Source organism: Piliocolobus tephrosceles, chromosome 4 (genome assembly GCF_002776525.5).
Source record: "Piliocolobus tephrosceles isolate RC106 chromosome 4, ASM277652v3, whole genome shotgun sequence".
Classification (NCBI taxonomy): domain Eukaryota; kingdom Metazoa; phylum Chordata; class Mammalia; order Primates; family Cercopithecidae; genus Piliocolobus; species Piliocolobus tephrosceles.
Window position 1 is genome coordinate 35,328,420 of NC_045437.1, and position 15,032 is coordinate 35,343,451.

Sequence of the window (15,032 nt, forward strand, 5' to 3'; positions counted from 1 at the left end):
TTATACTTTAAGTTCTAGGGTACATGTGCATAACGTGCAGGTTTGTTACATATGTATATATGTGCCATGTTGGTGTGCTGCACCCATCAACTCATCAGCACCCATCAATTCATCATTTATATCAGGTATAACTCCCCAATGCAATCCCTCCCCCCTCCCCCCTCCCCATGATAGGCCCCATTGTGTGATGTTCCCCTTCCCGAGTCCAAGTGAGCTCATTGTTCAGTTCCCACCTATGAGTGAGAACATGCGGTGTTTGGTTTTCTCTTCTTGTGATAGTTTGCTAAGAATGATGGTTTCCAGCTGCATCCATGTCCCTACAAAGGACGCAAACTCATCCTTTTTTATGGCTGCATACTATTCCATGGTGTATATGTGCCACATTTTCTTAATCCAGTCTGTCACAGATGGACATTTGGGTTGATTCCAAGTCTTTGCTATTGTGAATAGTGCCGCAATAAACATACGTGTGCATGTGTCTTTGTAGTAGCATAATTTATAATCCTTTGGGTATATACCCAGTAGTGGGATGGCTGGGTCATATGGTACATCTAGTTCTAGATCCTTGAGGAATTGCCATACTGTTTTCCATATTGGTTGAACTAGTTTACAATCCCACCAACAGTGTAAAAGTGTTCCTATTTCTCCACATCCTCTCCAACACCTGTTGTTTCCTGATTTTTTAATGATTGCCAGTCTAACTGGTGTGAGATGGTATCTCATTGCGGTTTTGATTTGCATTTCTCTGATGGCGAGTGATGATGAGCATTTTTTCATGTGTCTGTTGGCTGTATGAATGTCTTCTTTTGAGAAATGTCTGTTCATATCCTGTCCCCACTTTTTGATGGGGTTGTTTGTTTTTTTCTTGTATATTTGTTTGAGTTCTTTGTAGATTCTGGAAATTAGCCCTTTGTCAGATGAGTAGATTGCAAAAAAGCAGACACGATCTTAATGGCAGTGATAAAAATTATGTTCAGTTATTTTTGTCTTCAATCCTGCCAAAGAGATGCTTGGGAAAAGCAAAGATTTTTAACATCTGGCTTGCCTGAACAGAATTCATACTTGAATGAAGAATGCTATGTTAAGAAGACTTCTCTTCCAATTCTTTTAGTTTCTGGATATCTTCATTAGTGGTAAATCTGGGGAAGATTACTCTGAGTGGCAAGATTGCAGCATTTTTCCAAGGGATTTTTAGGGACCCTCTCAACTAAACAAATAGCTGTAAAGAAGAATCACACTTTAAAGTATCCTTCTAATGTAATCCATAAATATATACACCTGCTGTGTACCCATGAAAATTTAAAAAAAAAATTAAGTATCCTTCCAGAAGTTTTGTGGAAATGTGGGGTTTTATTTTCTAATATCAGAGATATTACTTGTTGATTCAGGCCAGTCATCTAGCCAGTTATAGCAACTTCAAAGCTATTTTAGGAAGACATTTTTGCTTCTTGTTATCTTCCCACCAAAGATAAGTTCTGGAGAAGTTCATAAGCTATTAACTATGACAATAACTTAAGACCTCAATTTACATTTTTCTACAAACTCATTCCTGGGTCACCAGAATAGACATAAATATGAATGTGTAGGCTCCACGAGGACCATGCCAGACAGGATACAAAAACACTGGAGTGTATCAGGAGAAGCGATTTGCCCTCCTCCTACCTGCCAAAGGTGGTGATTTAGAAGTGATTTAGGAGTAAGACTGGGGAGATTTCTTGAAGACATCTTGGGATGTTAGAGTCATTCTATTCCCACCCTCACTCCTTGAGAAAGGGGAGCATTTGCCATGGTTCCTCAGAGAAAGGATCACTAGAGACAATCCCACAAAGCTCAAGGGTACATCTGAACATAGGGACTGGCCCCAGTTTCTTGTTTGGAGTGTGCCAAGTGGCAGAACCCATTGGCACATGCCAAGTCTCAAGCAAAGGCCACCAGAGAGCTTTGGACATAGGCAGAGGGCCTCAGAAAGTGGGGCAGAACAAGTCAGGAGAGGGCACAAATCACCTCCCAGTTCTTCAAGGACCCGAGGTGCTTGTAACAGGGCGTCTAAGATTCTTGAGGCCCCATAAGATGGCTGACTGGCTGGTTGAATTGCTGAGCAAACTTCCATTCCCTGGACACACAGGAAGCAAAGGGACTCAGTAGCAATATTAGTCTCAGCTAAAGGGTACCCTGTCGTGGACCCCATGCTTGACAGGGTCCTGCATTTGCCAACAAATACATTGTGCTAAAGAACATGTATTGCTGCCGTTCTGAGTCTGAGATCAGAACTCAGAGCTGGCACAGACCAATCTAAAACTCTAAATATTTGCTCTCCCAGCTGACATTATGCAGGCCCCAGGGAAATCTCCACTTGCATTAGATCCTGTACATTAAAGATGGTATATGCAAAACTCTGAAGGTGTGTGGGCTGTGCTGCTACAGAGGCTGCTTTGGAGTGTGAAGAGTATAGCAGTATTGTTCACATTATGCTTAAATATGTATATATGTAGGTCTAGTTATATGCATGAAGCATAGTTCCTCTTCTTTATTCTATGGAAATTTGATGGACATTAAATCCTAAAATTGCAAATAGATTTTTTATAAAATAGGCTTTTTAATTTTAATAAATCTTGAATATTTTAGATGAATCTTAATTATTCAGAAATGTAGGAAAAGTAAATGTATTTACATTTGTTTATGTTTGCTCCAATTTAAATTTTCTTAATGCATTCAAATTGCATATATTTTAATATCATTACATTTGATTTTTAATCCATTTGATCACTGCTGACACAAGAATACAAGTTATATATGAAAATATTAATTTTATCAACATAATTAGTGACTTTGCTAGAAAAGATGACCAAAACATTTTGATTCTAGCAAGTGAGTACATACTAATTTCTGAATTATTACTCATCCAAACATTGCCAGCCCATGAAGAAAATGCCCAGGTACATGCAAGACAAATTAAATTCAATAGTCTTTGATATTTTGCTAATTCTGGGCTTTACATATATTTTTCTAATTTGTCCTCATAAAGCTGTTTGTCAAGTGAGGATGATAGGACATATTTCATTTAGCAATTTGTTAGTTTGATTTATAATTCTTATAAATATAGACTTAGGATATGGGGGCCTCCATTTGCCCCATGCCTTGTAAAGTTTGGGTGGACATCAAGGAATTCCATCTGTAGAGGTTCACAGTAGACCACTATCCTGAGATTGGATGAAGCCGAAGTGAATGTCAGAATGCCATAGGCATCCAAGGATCACTGAGCCAGCAGGTGGTACCCGTCGACCAGACTGGGTGATGACATTGGCAGCTGGAGTCAGCAGAGAGGTGACTGAAATCAGCTATTCTGCTTCCATCTGCCCCAGTGCCTGCACCAGTCAGCTCATTCTTCCTCATCTTCCCCCCTCCCTGCTGCCTTCACAAGAAGTCAAAGATGAGATTCCTTCCCTGGAAATTCACCAAGAGTTGAATGCACTTTGATTTATAGTTGAATGCAGGGAGTGAAGGCAGTGTGAAGAGAGAATTTTGAACTGGATAATAATTGAAATGATAACACTTGAATTTGACTACAGATGTATTACATTAGACCAGTGCTTAACAGATAGCACTATTTTCCTGCTATAGAACATGAATGGGAACTTACAAAAGAAAAATGGGCACCAAAATGAAGTGTTTCGTATTTGCTGATATTTGGATTATTCTAATGCATACCTTCTACTGGTAGCACCATGCCAGAAAATAGGACACTTTTTAATTGGCGAAATCATCAAAGATAGAAGGATTGGGATTATTCATTTGTTGGCTTGATGCAGTGACTTGTAATTCTAGCTGCACGATAGAATAACTGAGAGCTTTAAAAATGTTTCAATTTCCAATTTTGTCCTATCCCAGATTAATTGAGTGTGAATCTCTCTGTGTACATATTCTATATGTCTTAAAAGCAACCCAAGGGATTCTAATGAGCAAATGACGTTGTAACCCACAGGAGATACCCACTTGGTCAATTCTTTGCCAGTTTTGTGTCTATGCTGTCAGATATTCACAGATTCACCAGTTAATGCTGCACACTTTCTGCTTTCCCTAACTGTGTTGTCATGGTCCAAGACCCTGCCTCAGGCGCCTTGCACAAGAGCTGGTTTACTGAGGGGTATGTGACAGCCACATCAGTGACCTGGGGAAATTATCCTGTGTCAAAGCCAATTAGTCACACTGTTTCCACTTTAATAAAGGAGATCAATTAAGAGGAGAGCTGCACTGGAAAATTCCTGGGCCTGCCAGACCTAGGGTGTTATGTTGTTAGGCACCAAATTCATTCATTCATTCAACAACCATATATTTAGTGCCAGCTATGTGCTAGGCACTGGAAATAAAATGGTACATAGAGATACAACAACAACTTTCAAAGAGCTCTCAGTTTTTTATCACCTTGGAAATCAATTTCTCACCTACCTGTTTTTTAAAAAATTGCCTTCTCTCTTGCATTGTTTCTGACATGGAATCTTGTTATCTTTGTCTTTGCTCTTCTGTATATAGTATGTGTTTTCTCTCAGACTGCTTTAAAGACTTTAAAAAGCCCCTGAATTTCAACCACTCTTTTCTAGACTTTGGAATTTGAGAGGTCATTAATCTTTTTAGTTAGAAGAATTACCAGTTTTAATTGTGCAAGGTAAAAAACAAAATGAAAGACTTTTTGACACACAAATAGATCATCTCAGTATAAGGAATTGCAATTTAAATGAAATAAATTTAGCTTTATGGAAAACTATACAATTTTTTTTCTCATTTTGCTGCTTCCTAACAAGCAGTTGTCTAAAACTTTCCTTACTTCCTTTTTCCTTTCTCGTTTAAAACTTGCTTTCTTTTCTTTCTTTCTTTTTTCTCTTTCTTTCTTTCTTTCTTTCTTTCTTTCTTCTTGCTTGCTCTTTTTCTTCCTTTTCTTTTTCTTTCTAATGAACAGTACCTGTTATCGTTTTCCAAATAAATATTCTATGATCAAATTACACTTCCAGCCAAGATGGAGAAAAAGATCAGATTTACCCTCTCACCTTAACCAATAAATTTTAAAAGTATATGAAACAATGGTTTTCATGACACTGGTTATCAGACATAAACAGTGATTCCTGAAAGACAGGAGATGAATGAGGTGAGTCCTGTGATTACCCCAGTTTAATGTTTTGAGAGAGTCCAGTCTGCAGTGCAGGGAGGAAGAACCCAAGTGGAGCCCGGAAGACTCCCTGACTAGAAATAGAGCTAAAAGTTGGGAGTGAATAAAGTGACAAAAGTCACTAGAAAGTCTATCAGGCAAGATATCTGAAGATCTGTAGCTTTCTTTTGAGTTTTCAGCTGAGCAATAATCAGCACATGCATGGAAGGAAACTGCCTGAGGCCTGGAACAGAATCACCTGAAAGGATAGAGGTAACAGTGTTTGGCATTCACACAGAGTCAGCATCGTGCTTGTACCCAGAAACCACACTGGAAAAACCTCATGATTCATAAGGCATTTGGTAGAATACTCAGAAAGATCTTGTCTTGGTAGTAGGGGATAATTAACCCTGTAATATGAGGACTGCTCTGGCCCCATTTAATAAATCATGAAACCAAAACCAGAAAGGATCAAACTATTTTCATACACCTTAACTGTGTCACAGAACAAGGCTGATTTAGTTTGGCTGTATCCCCACCCAAATCTCATCTTGAATTGTAGTTCCCATAATCCCCACATGTCTTGGGGGGGACCCAGTGGGAGGTAATTTAATCATGGGGGCAGTTACTCTCATGCTTTTCTCGTGATTGTGAGTGAGCTCTATGGGATCTGATGGTTTTATGAGGGACTTTTCCCACTTTTACCTGGCACTTTTCCTGCTGCTGCCATGTGAAGAAGGATGTATTTGCTTCTCCTTCCATCATGACTGTAAGTTTCCTGAGGCATCCCCATCCCTGCAGAACTGTGAATCAATTAAACCTCTGTCCTTTATAAATTACTCAGTCTTGGATATGTCTTTATTATCAGCATGAAAATGAACTAATACAAAAACACAAGAATATTTACAGAGATTAAAAGCTTGCAACAAGGTAAAATTCCCAGTCGCTTTGTGTTTATACTGAGTAATGGAATTGCTGGGTCAAATGGTATTTCTGGTTCTAGATCTCTGAGGAATCACCACACTATCTTTCACAATGGTTGAACTAATTTCCATTCCCACCATCAATGTAAAAGCGTTCCTATTTCTCTGCAACCTTGCCAGCATCTGTTGTTTCTTGACTTTTTATTAATCACCATTCTGGGATGAGATGGTATCTCATTGTGGTTTTTATTTGCATTTCTCTAATAATCAGTGATGTTGAGCTTTTTTTCAAATGTTTGTTGGCTGCATGAATGTCTTCTTTTGAGAAGTGTCTGTTTATGTCCTTTGCCCATCAACAACAGACTGGATAACGAAAATGTGGTACATATACACCATGGAATACTATGCAGCCATAAAAAGGAATAAGATCATGTCCTTTGCAGGGACGTAGATGAAGATAGAAGCCAGTATCCTCAGCAAACTAATGCAGGAACAGAAAACCAAACACTGCATATTCTCACAAGTGGGAGCTGACCAGTGAGAACTCATGGACACAGGGAGGGGAACAATATACACTGGGGCCTGTTGGGAGTTGGGGTGAGAGGAGGGAGAACATTAGGAAAAACAGCTAATGCATGCTGGACTTAATATTTAGGTGATGGATTTATAGGTGCAGCAAACCACCACCGTGGCACACATCTACCTATGTAACAAACCTGAACTCCAGAACTAAAAATAAAAATTAAAAGAAAAAAGCAAAAACAAACAAACAAGTAAAAATTCCCAATCGCTTACATCCAATTAAAAATTACCAGCATGTGAATTATTACTAGGGATAAAGAAAAATATAACCTATAATAGGAAAAAAGCAATCAACCCAAATAAACTCAGTCTAGATAGATGGTAGAAATAACAGACAAACAGTGATTACATCTGTATTGCTTACAGGCAAAAAATTAAACAGAGACACAAAAGATGTTTTTTAAAAAACAAATAGAACATCAAGAGATGAGAACTACAGTTTCTGAGATGAAAAATTCACTGGATGGGATTCACAGCAGATTGAACATAGGAAACGAAAAAAAGTAGTGAATTTTCAGACAGAGTAATAGACACTATCCAGAATGTAACATATAGAGAAAATAGGTGTTTATAAAAATGAACAAAACATCAGTGTGCTATTGGGCAACTTCAAGTGGATTTATATATGTTTAATCAGAATCACTCAGAAGGATGAGAGTGGGAAGGGGCAGAAAAAATATTTGAAAAAATGATGACCAAAATTATTTCAAGTTTGATGAAAGTTTCAAACCCACACAGCACTATCAAATTGTTCAAAACCTGTGATAAAGGGAAAGTCTTAAAAACAGTCTGATGGAAAACACATGCTATGCATAGAAGAGCAAAGATAAAGATAATGGCAGATTCCATATCAGGAACAATTCAAGAAAGAAGACAAGTTTTATTTATGGTGATTTTAGAACAACAAATTAGAAACAGAAGGAAATTCCTCAACCTTATAAAGAGCATTGATGAACAACCTATATCTAACCTCACACATAATGATGAAAGACCAAATAATTTCCCCATAAGATAGGAAAGAAGAAAAGGATGTCTGATCTCACCAGTCCAAGTCAACATTGTACTGGATGTTCTAGTCAATGCAATAAGGCAAGAAAAAGGAATAAAAGTTATCCAGATTGAAAAGGTTGAAGTAGACTGTTTGTTTTTCACATGATATGGCCATTTATATAGAAAATATGATGGCATCTATGAAAAAAACTACTTGAATGAATAAATTAGTTTAGCAAGGTGGCATGATGTAAGATTGATGTACAAATAAAATTGTATTTCTATATCATATCAACAAACAATTAGAAATTGAAATGAGACAATACCATTTACAATAGTATCAAGAAATAGGAAATACATTTCTTGTATAAATCTGACAAAATATGTGAAAGACCTATACATTGAAAACTGCAAAACGTTGCCTAAAAACAATTAAAGACCTAAATTAATGGAGATACATTATCTATTCATGAGTTGAAAGACTCAATATTCTTACAATTGCAATTCTCTCTAAATTGATCTATAGGTTCAACACAATCCCAGTGAAAATTTGAGCAGGCATTTTAATGAAAATTGACAAATTGATTCTAAAGTCATATGGCTGACATTCAACCAAGGTGGAAAGCAAATAAGTAAATAATCATGTGGAAATGCAAAGGACTTAGAATAGCCAAAATAATTTTGAGAAAAAACAAAATTAGAGGACTACCACTACTTGGTATCAAGACTTATAATAACGTTACAGAAATCAAGATAGTGAGATGTTGGCATTAATAGAGGCAAACAGATCAATGGAATAGAATAAAGTACCCAGAAATAGACCAACACATACATACACACAAACTGTTGATAGAGGTACAAAGGCAATTCATTGGGGGAAAGAATAGTTAAGTCTGCTCTAACAAATTACCACAAGCTGGGTGGTTTATAAAGAACAAAAATTACTTCTCCTAGTTACAGAGGCTGGAGGTCTGAGATCAGGATGCCAGCATGGTTGGATTCTGCTGAGTACCCTCTTTCAGGCTTCAGATTGTTGTCTTCTTCATGTATCCTTACATGGTAGAAGAGGACAGGAGAGCTCTCTGTGGTTCCATTTACAAGGGTGCTAATCCCATTTATGAGGGCTCCATCCTCAAGACCAAATTACCTCCCAAAGGCACCACCTTTTAATACCATCACACTGTGAATGAAGAGTTCAACATATGAATTTTGGAGGGACACAAACATTCAATCCATTGCAGATAACTTTTTCAACAATGGTACTGAGACATTTGAATATCCATAGGCAAAAATAAATGAACTTAGATCAATATCTTCCACTATATTAAAAAAGTTAACATCAATGGTCATAGACTGGCAAGATAAACTCCAAACTATAAAACTTTTATAAGAAAACAGAAAAATACCGTTGTGACCTGGTGTTAGGCAAAGATTTCATAGATATGATAGGTAGCATGAGCCATGAAAGAAAAATTTGATACATTGAACTTCAAAATTAAAAACTTTTGCTCCTCAAAAGATTTTGTTAAGAGAATAAAAAGAAAAACTACATACTGAAAGAAAATATTTACGAATCATATATTTGATAAAGGACTTTGTATCCAGAATGTAATAAGAAACTCTTAAAATTTAATAACAAGAAAACCACCAGTTTTTGTTTTAGGATTAATATTAATTTTGCAAAACAAGTCTTTAAAAAAACAAATCACTAGGAAAAGACATAATCTAGACCTAGAATTTTTGGCAAATAAGCTCTACCTCAATTTTCAAACTATTGTGGCTACAAGAAAATAGAAGAATAACAGAATTGGGGTTAAAACTGAATAAACAAATACATAGTTACTCACTAAAATAATACTTTTAGCCAAGTCAACTGAAAAGGGATATGCAGGATATTTATAGAATATCTATAGAATGAGTTGGCTCTTAAAATGGATTTGATAATATCTAATATTCTGCATTCTACTGGCTACTTAATAACCTGCTGCAAAAAAAAAATTAAAAAAAACTTTTCCTGAAGAGTAGACAAAGACAGATAAATAACATGTGCTCAGCACTTCTGTGTACCACTCATGAAGACATCAAGGACATCCCTGAGAGTTGGGAATGGGGAGGGCATCATTCATCTACAGGAATGTGGAAGATGTAGAGAAGCCTGGAGTCATCATATGCATAATATGCCATATAAAATACATCCAGAAAATGAAAGTAAATTAAAATTAAGAATACTTTGACCCAATCCTCTTAAGCCAATGAGAATATTCTCCTTTTTTTTTTTTTTAAGAAAGTAAAGGAATGAAAGAATGGCTACTCCATAGGCAGAGCAGCCGAGAATATTCTTAAGATTGCACTTTTTTGACATGTCAATTATGTCTTCCAAATAGCCTCCTGAGCTCAAAAATAAGGTAAAAATCCTTGTTGAACTAGTATTTGCTACTTTACTCTCACTGTTATGCTCTCTCTCTCTCTGTAGGTAAGCAGAAGATGTGTTCACCATAGCTAAGAAACAAACCTGCATGTATACCCTCTGAATCTAAAATAAAATAAAGTAAGAAATCCTCAAGATAGTAACGTGTAACTGAAAAGTCAAAAATCAATGGGTGGAATGGTTGATCTATACTGATGATATATTTCACCTCATTACCCATACTTTGTGTTATAGTGCTACATTACTTTATGACAATCACAGATATTAGCAAGAAAAATCATAAGGCAATGCAGAAAAAATTTACTATGGACCAAGAAGCCTAGATCAAATTCTCCCATTGCTTAGGGAATCTACAAGAGTTGTAATCTTCAGTTAATGGACTAAGTGGTCTGGGGGTCCTGTTCCTCCTATGCTCCTCAATGACACAAGAGACTTTTAGGTGGTCCATCCATGTATCATTTACAAAGCTTTTGGGGATTTGCACATACCATGGTTGTGGATCTTAGCAGGGATGACACTGGTCTGGCTAGCTACTGGACTCAGGTTTAAAGCATTATTGGCTGAACCAGGACTAAATTATCCCAATGAGAAAGGATGTAAATTTAGAAGTTCCAGAAACAAAGTCTAGGACAACTTTTAAATATCTAGTCTGTATGACAAAACACTAACAAACCTATGATTTATAGGGGGTCTATATTGTCAATTCTACTGGAAAGAACACTTTGCAAAATATTCAAAAGTTTTCTGCACTTAACAAAAAAAAAAACACCAAATGTGTCTTCACACCTTAATTTTAACTGCTAAATTTGGTTAACTAAATGGTTTTATTTAAGCTTTTGCATTACCTCTTTAAGTACACTTTCTCCAGGTATTTTCTTTTCCAGGAAAAATAGGTAGAAATTTTGCCTTTGTCTCATTTTAATAAGATTAGCTGCAAGCCTATGTAAAAAGCCTATTTTGCTGCTGTTATCAGGAAAATGCAATGCCCTGGATTCTAAATATTAAACTAAGAAAGACTGTAAGGCAGAACAGGCATTTTACACAGCTTCAAATACTGACTGACTTCTGCTTGGGCTGGGGCCACACCTTTTGCCCATCTTTCTCTGGCTGTTGACCAGAAGCAGGAAGTACAGAGATACATTTTAGTGATGAAGGAAAGGGGCTACATCAATGGTGTCTTCAGGCCTTAAACATATTTTTGACCACATAAATTCTCATTTCATCTAAAAAAGTTTCTCATACACCTCTCAAAGTAAGTCTTAAAAGCCATTCTAGCAGAGGTAATGTCAACATACCCAACTGTTAATAAACTCTGAATGTGAAGTATTTGAATGAATCGTCGCTTTGTCATTTGTTTTGTGAAGTTCATTTTTCAGAAAATATTATTAACATTATTATATTGAGGTTTACCTTCTCCAAATTCAAAGATGTGAAGAATTCTAATAAAGCTATTGGCTATTTCCCTTTGCCCTTAGCATATATTACAAAGACTTCGGTTCTTTAGACTTGTACATGCAGGCATATAATTCGTAAGTTGCTAGAATTCCATTTTTCTTTATCAAATTAAGTATGTTTATACCAGAGATAAGAAAAATAAAGCTTACCAGAAGGGCATGGTCTTTTTAATATTTTTCCAGCTGTCTCTGTTAGAACTCACTGCCTGTTGCTTGGAACAACATCTTTCTTCCTGGCTGTGAGCTCCTGAGATGTTGGATTTGCTGTTTGTTTATATAATCTTTTATTCAAAACATCAAGAACTACATCTTTGTGCAGTTTTTAAACATTAAGGATACAGCAGTAAGCAGACAAAGTCCCTGCTCTTTGGAGCTTTCTTTAGATGATGAATGTGAAGTCAAAGTGTAAATCATCTACCATAGATTAGGAAGGGGTTCATGTGTACTCACTTCTGTCTTAGGGACTCTATTAGTCCATTTGAGCTGCTGTAACACACACACGATCGACTGGGTGACTTAAACAACAAACATTTATTTGTCACAGTTCTGCAGGCTGGGAAATCCAAGATCCAGGTGCTGGCAGATTTAATGTCTGATGAGGGCCTGCTTCCTGGCTTGCAGATGGCAGTCTTCTCACTGCCATGATGTAATTATTAGGTTGGTGCAAAAATAATTGTGGTTTTAGCAACTTTAAAAGTAATATCTCCCAAAAGCCCCTCCAAATGCCATCGCCCTGGGGATTAGGCCTCAACATATGAAGTTAGGGTGGGGATGACACAGCATTCAGTCCATAGCAGGGAGCCTTGTGGAAAGTGGAAGGATCAAGGTTCCTTAGGACTCTGGCAGACAAGATCTTGTTGGGACTTCAGCTGGTCTCTCACTTTCATAACATTGTTTTCGTCTCATAGGGTAGGGACCATAACAGGGACAAGCTGGGCTGCAGCGCTCATAAACTGATTCCAGACAGATTCTCTTTATTCATGTTTTACCTTTATTTCTGTCAAGCAGCCCTTACCTGGTTACTGGAGAAAAACTTCTTTCCTTTCTCTTTTATTCTTCATTTCCCTCTTGATTTCATTTCATTTCACCTATTGATGGCTTTTGAACATTAGAGTAGTATGAATAAAACATTTTAACGCCCAAATAAAATCCTGTGTTTTGAAATAAAATTAGCTAAAATTAATAAACAGTGACAGCAACCTCACCAAAAAGCCCTGACGGGCACGTAGAATTCTCCTTAAGGAAGTCTCATTTGACTCCTCATCCTACTTTCATTAGCTCCCCTGTACTCCAAGCTGACCAGTTAAATCAACCTGCAGACTTACCCACTTTTCATTCCAGAACATGACCAATTCAGACAATATTTAAGGATTTAAGAAATTCTAGCCACCTCTCTCTACCTGGGACTCAGCATGAAATCATATTTTACTGATGAATGAAAATAAATATCATTAGGCTAAGGTCTGGGGTGTGTATTATTATTGTTGTTATTATTTTTAGAAGTTTGCTATATTAAAGAATGTTTCTTAAAATAAGACTCTAACCAAACTTAGGATCATTTGCTGAGTTTCTTTAAAATCCCTATGTCTGGGCCTCACATCATATGGTTCAAAATCGCTGGGGTTGAGATCTGGAAATCTGTGTTTTAATAGTGTCCTATGCATTTCTGATACACACTCAAGTTTCAGATCCTTGAGGGTCCCAAACACTGTGAAAATGTATTTGTGTCTACACAGAAGTTTTTTCAAATTGTCATTTTGTTTATCTGAGTATATGGGACCAGAGAAACTACACTTAAAAATGACTTTTTAAAAAATAACCTTTATAAATTACTTTTTTAAAATGACTCTTTAAAGAAATTAGTATTATGAAATTTCATGGTCATATGACTGGAACTTTTAGTGATTTTTTCCTATATTTGAATAGTAATTCAAGTCCTTTATATTTCAACCTCAACTTGAATTATGTTGTTTTATTCTACCTGATTCCATTGAGTAATTATTCATGTATTTATTTACCAAACAACTGTTTAGGGTCACTATGGGCCAGGCACTATGCTAGGATTGGGGATACTTTTGAGGACCTTAAAAATTAAGGGGAGACGTGGTCAAGGGAGTACTGAAGTCATCTAGATAAGTAGGAAATTATAATACAACAGGGCAAGCATCATGATGAGAGGTGCACAATACTCATGCAAAATAAACTGTTAACACAAAGATGAGCCATTTTCTTTTCTTTTTTCTTTTTTCTTTTTTTTTTTTGAGATGAAATCTTGTTCTGTCGCCAGGCTGGAGTGCAGTGGGGCCATCTCGGCTCACTGCAACCTCCACCTCCCAGGTCCCAGTTCAAGCAATTCTCCTGCCTCGGCTTCCCGAGTAGCTGGGATTACAGGCATGCGCCACCATGCCCAGCTAATTTTTGTATTTTTAGTAGAGACGGTATTTTACATGTTGGCCAGGCTGGTCTTGAACTCCTGACCTCGTGATCCGCCCGCCTCAGCCTCTCAAAGTGCTGGGATTACAGTACAGGCAGGACCCACCATGCCCGGTCAGATGAACCATTTTCTAACCACAACACCAGTCCTCTGACTTCTGCAGCTGCAGAGCCACCCAACAATGAGCCTTGTCTTCATTTTTCTGCCACCAGCAAAATGCTCTATATCAGTAAGGCTGTAGAAAAAGGAATGTAAAGAGTAGTTTAGATGTAATTGTAACTGGAATAAAATATTCCCAATTCTGAGGGCCTTTTTCTGAATAGGGAAGAATAAGTATTTCTATTGCCCCTCTTACTTTTCAGAAATAGGTAGGTATAATTATCTTGCTCAAGAGTGGAATCAGGAGTTTCTAAAGAAAGAGAAGTAATTTCAAAATGTTCACTGATTCTTTAGATTGCTAGAGATGGTCTTGGAATAAATTGTTTAGCAAAACACCTTAATCAGTCTCCGGATTTGGAGACATGTGAGCTGATCCTAGTTTGGTTGCAGTGAATTGTAGTTAGATCAGTTTCTCGACTGCACATTATTGACATTTGGGGCTGGATAATTATTGGCTATGAGAGGCTGTCCTGTGCATTGTAGGATGTTTTGCAGCATCCCTGTCCTCTATCCACTAGATGCCAATAGAACCTCCCTGCCCAGTAATGGCAATCAAAAAGGTCTCCAGATATCGCCAATGTGCCCTGGGGGCAAGGAAGCAAAATTACCCCCAGTCAAGAACCACTGGGTTACATGGGTTAACTACCTAACAATAGTTAGAAAGTACTACAAAGTAACAGCAATTTGGGGAGGTTAACCTGGCATCTCGGGAGAAAGGTAAGAAAGAGGTAGCTTCCAGCAACATACCAAGCCTAGTTTGAGAAAATCCCAGTGATAGGGAAGTTGTTGGTTTTATAAGATGACTAATGTCTAATAAAATTGTAAATTTAAAATTGTTTTCTGTTTTGTGCTGAACTGAAATTTCTGTTTTCTCTCTCTGTTTTTTTTTTTTTTTTTTTTTTTTTTTTTTTTTTTTTTTTTT

The 15,032-nt window shown here is 37.0% G+C and overlaps 1 long non-coding RNA gene across 1 annotated transcript in view; it reads left to right on the forward strand.

The window, feature by feature from the left end:
- Nucleotides 1-15,032, forward strand: part of LOC111545521 — a 102,208-nt gene that overhangs the window by 78,780 nt on the left and 8,396 nt on the right. The gene's annotated exons all lie outside the window — the stretch shown is intronic.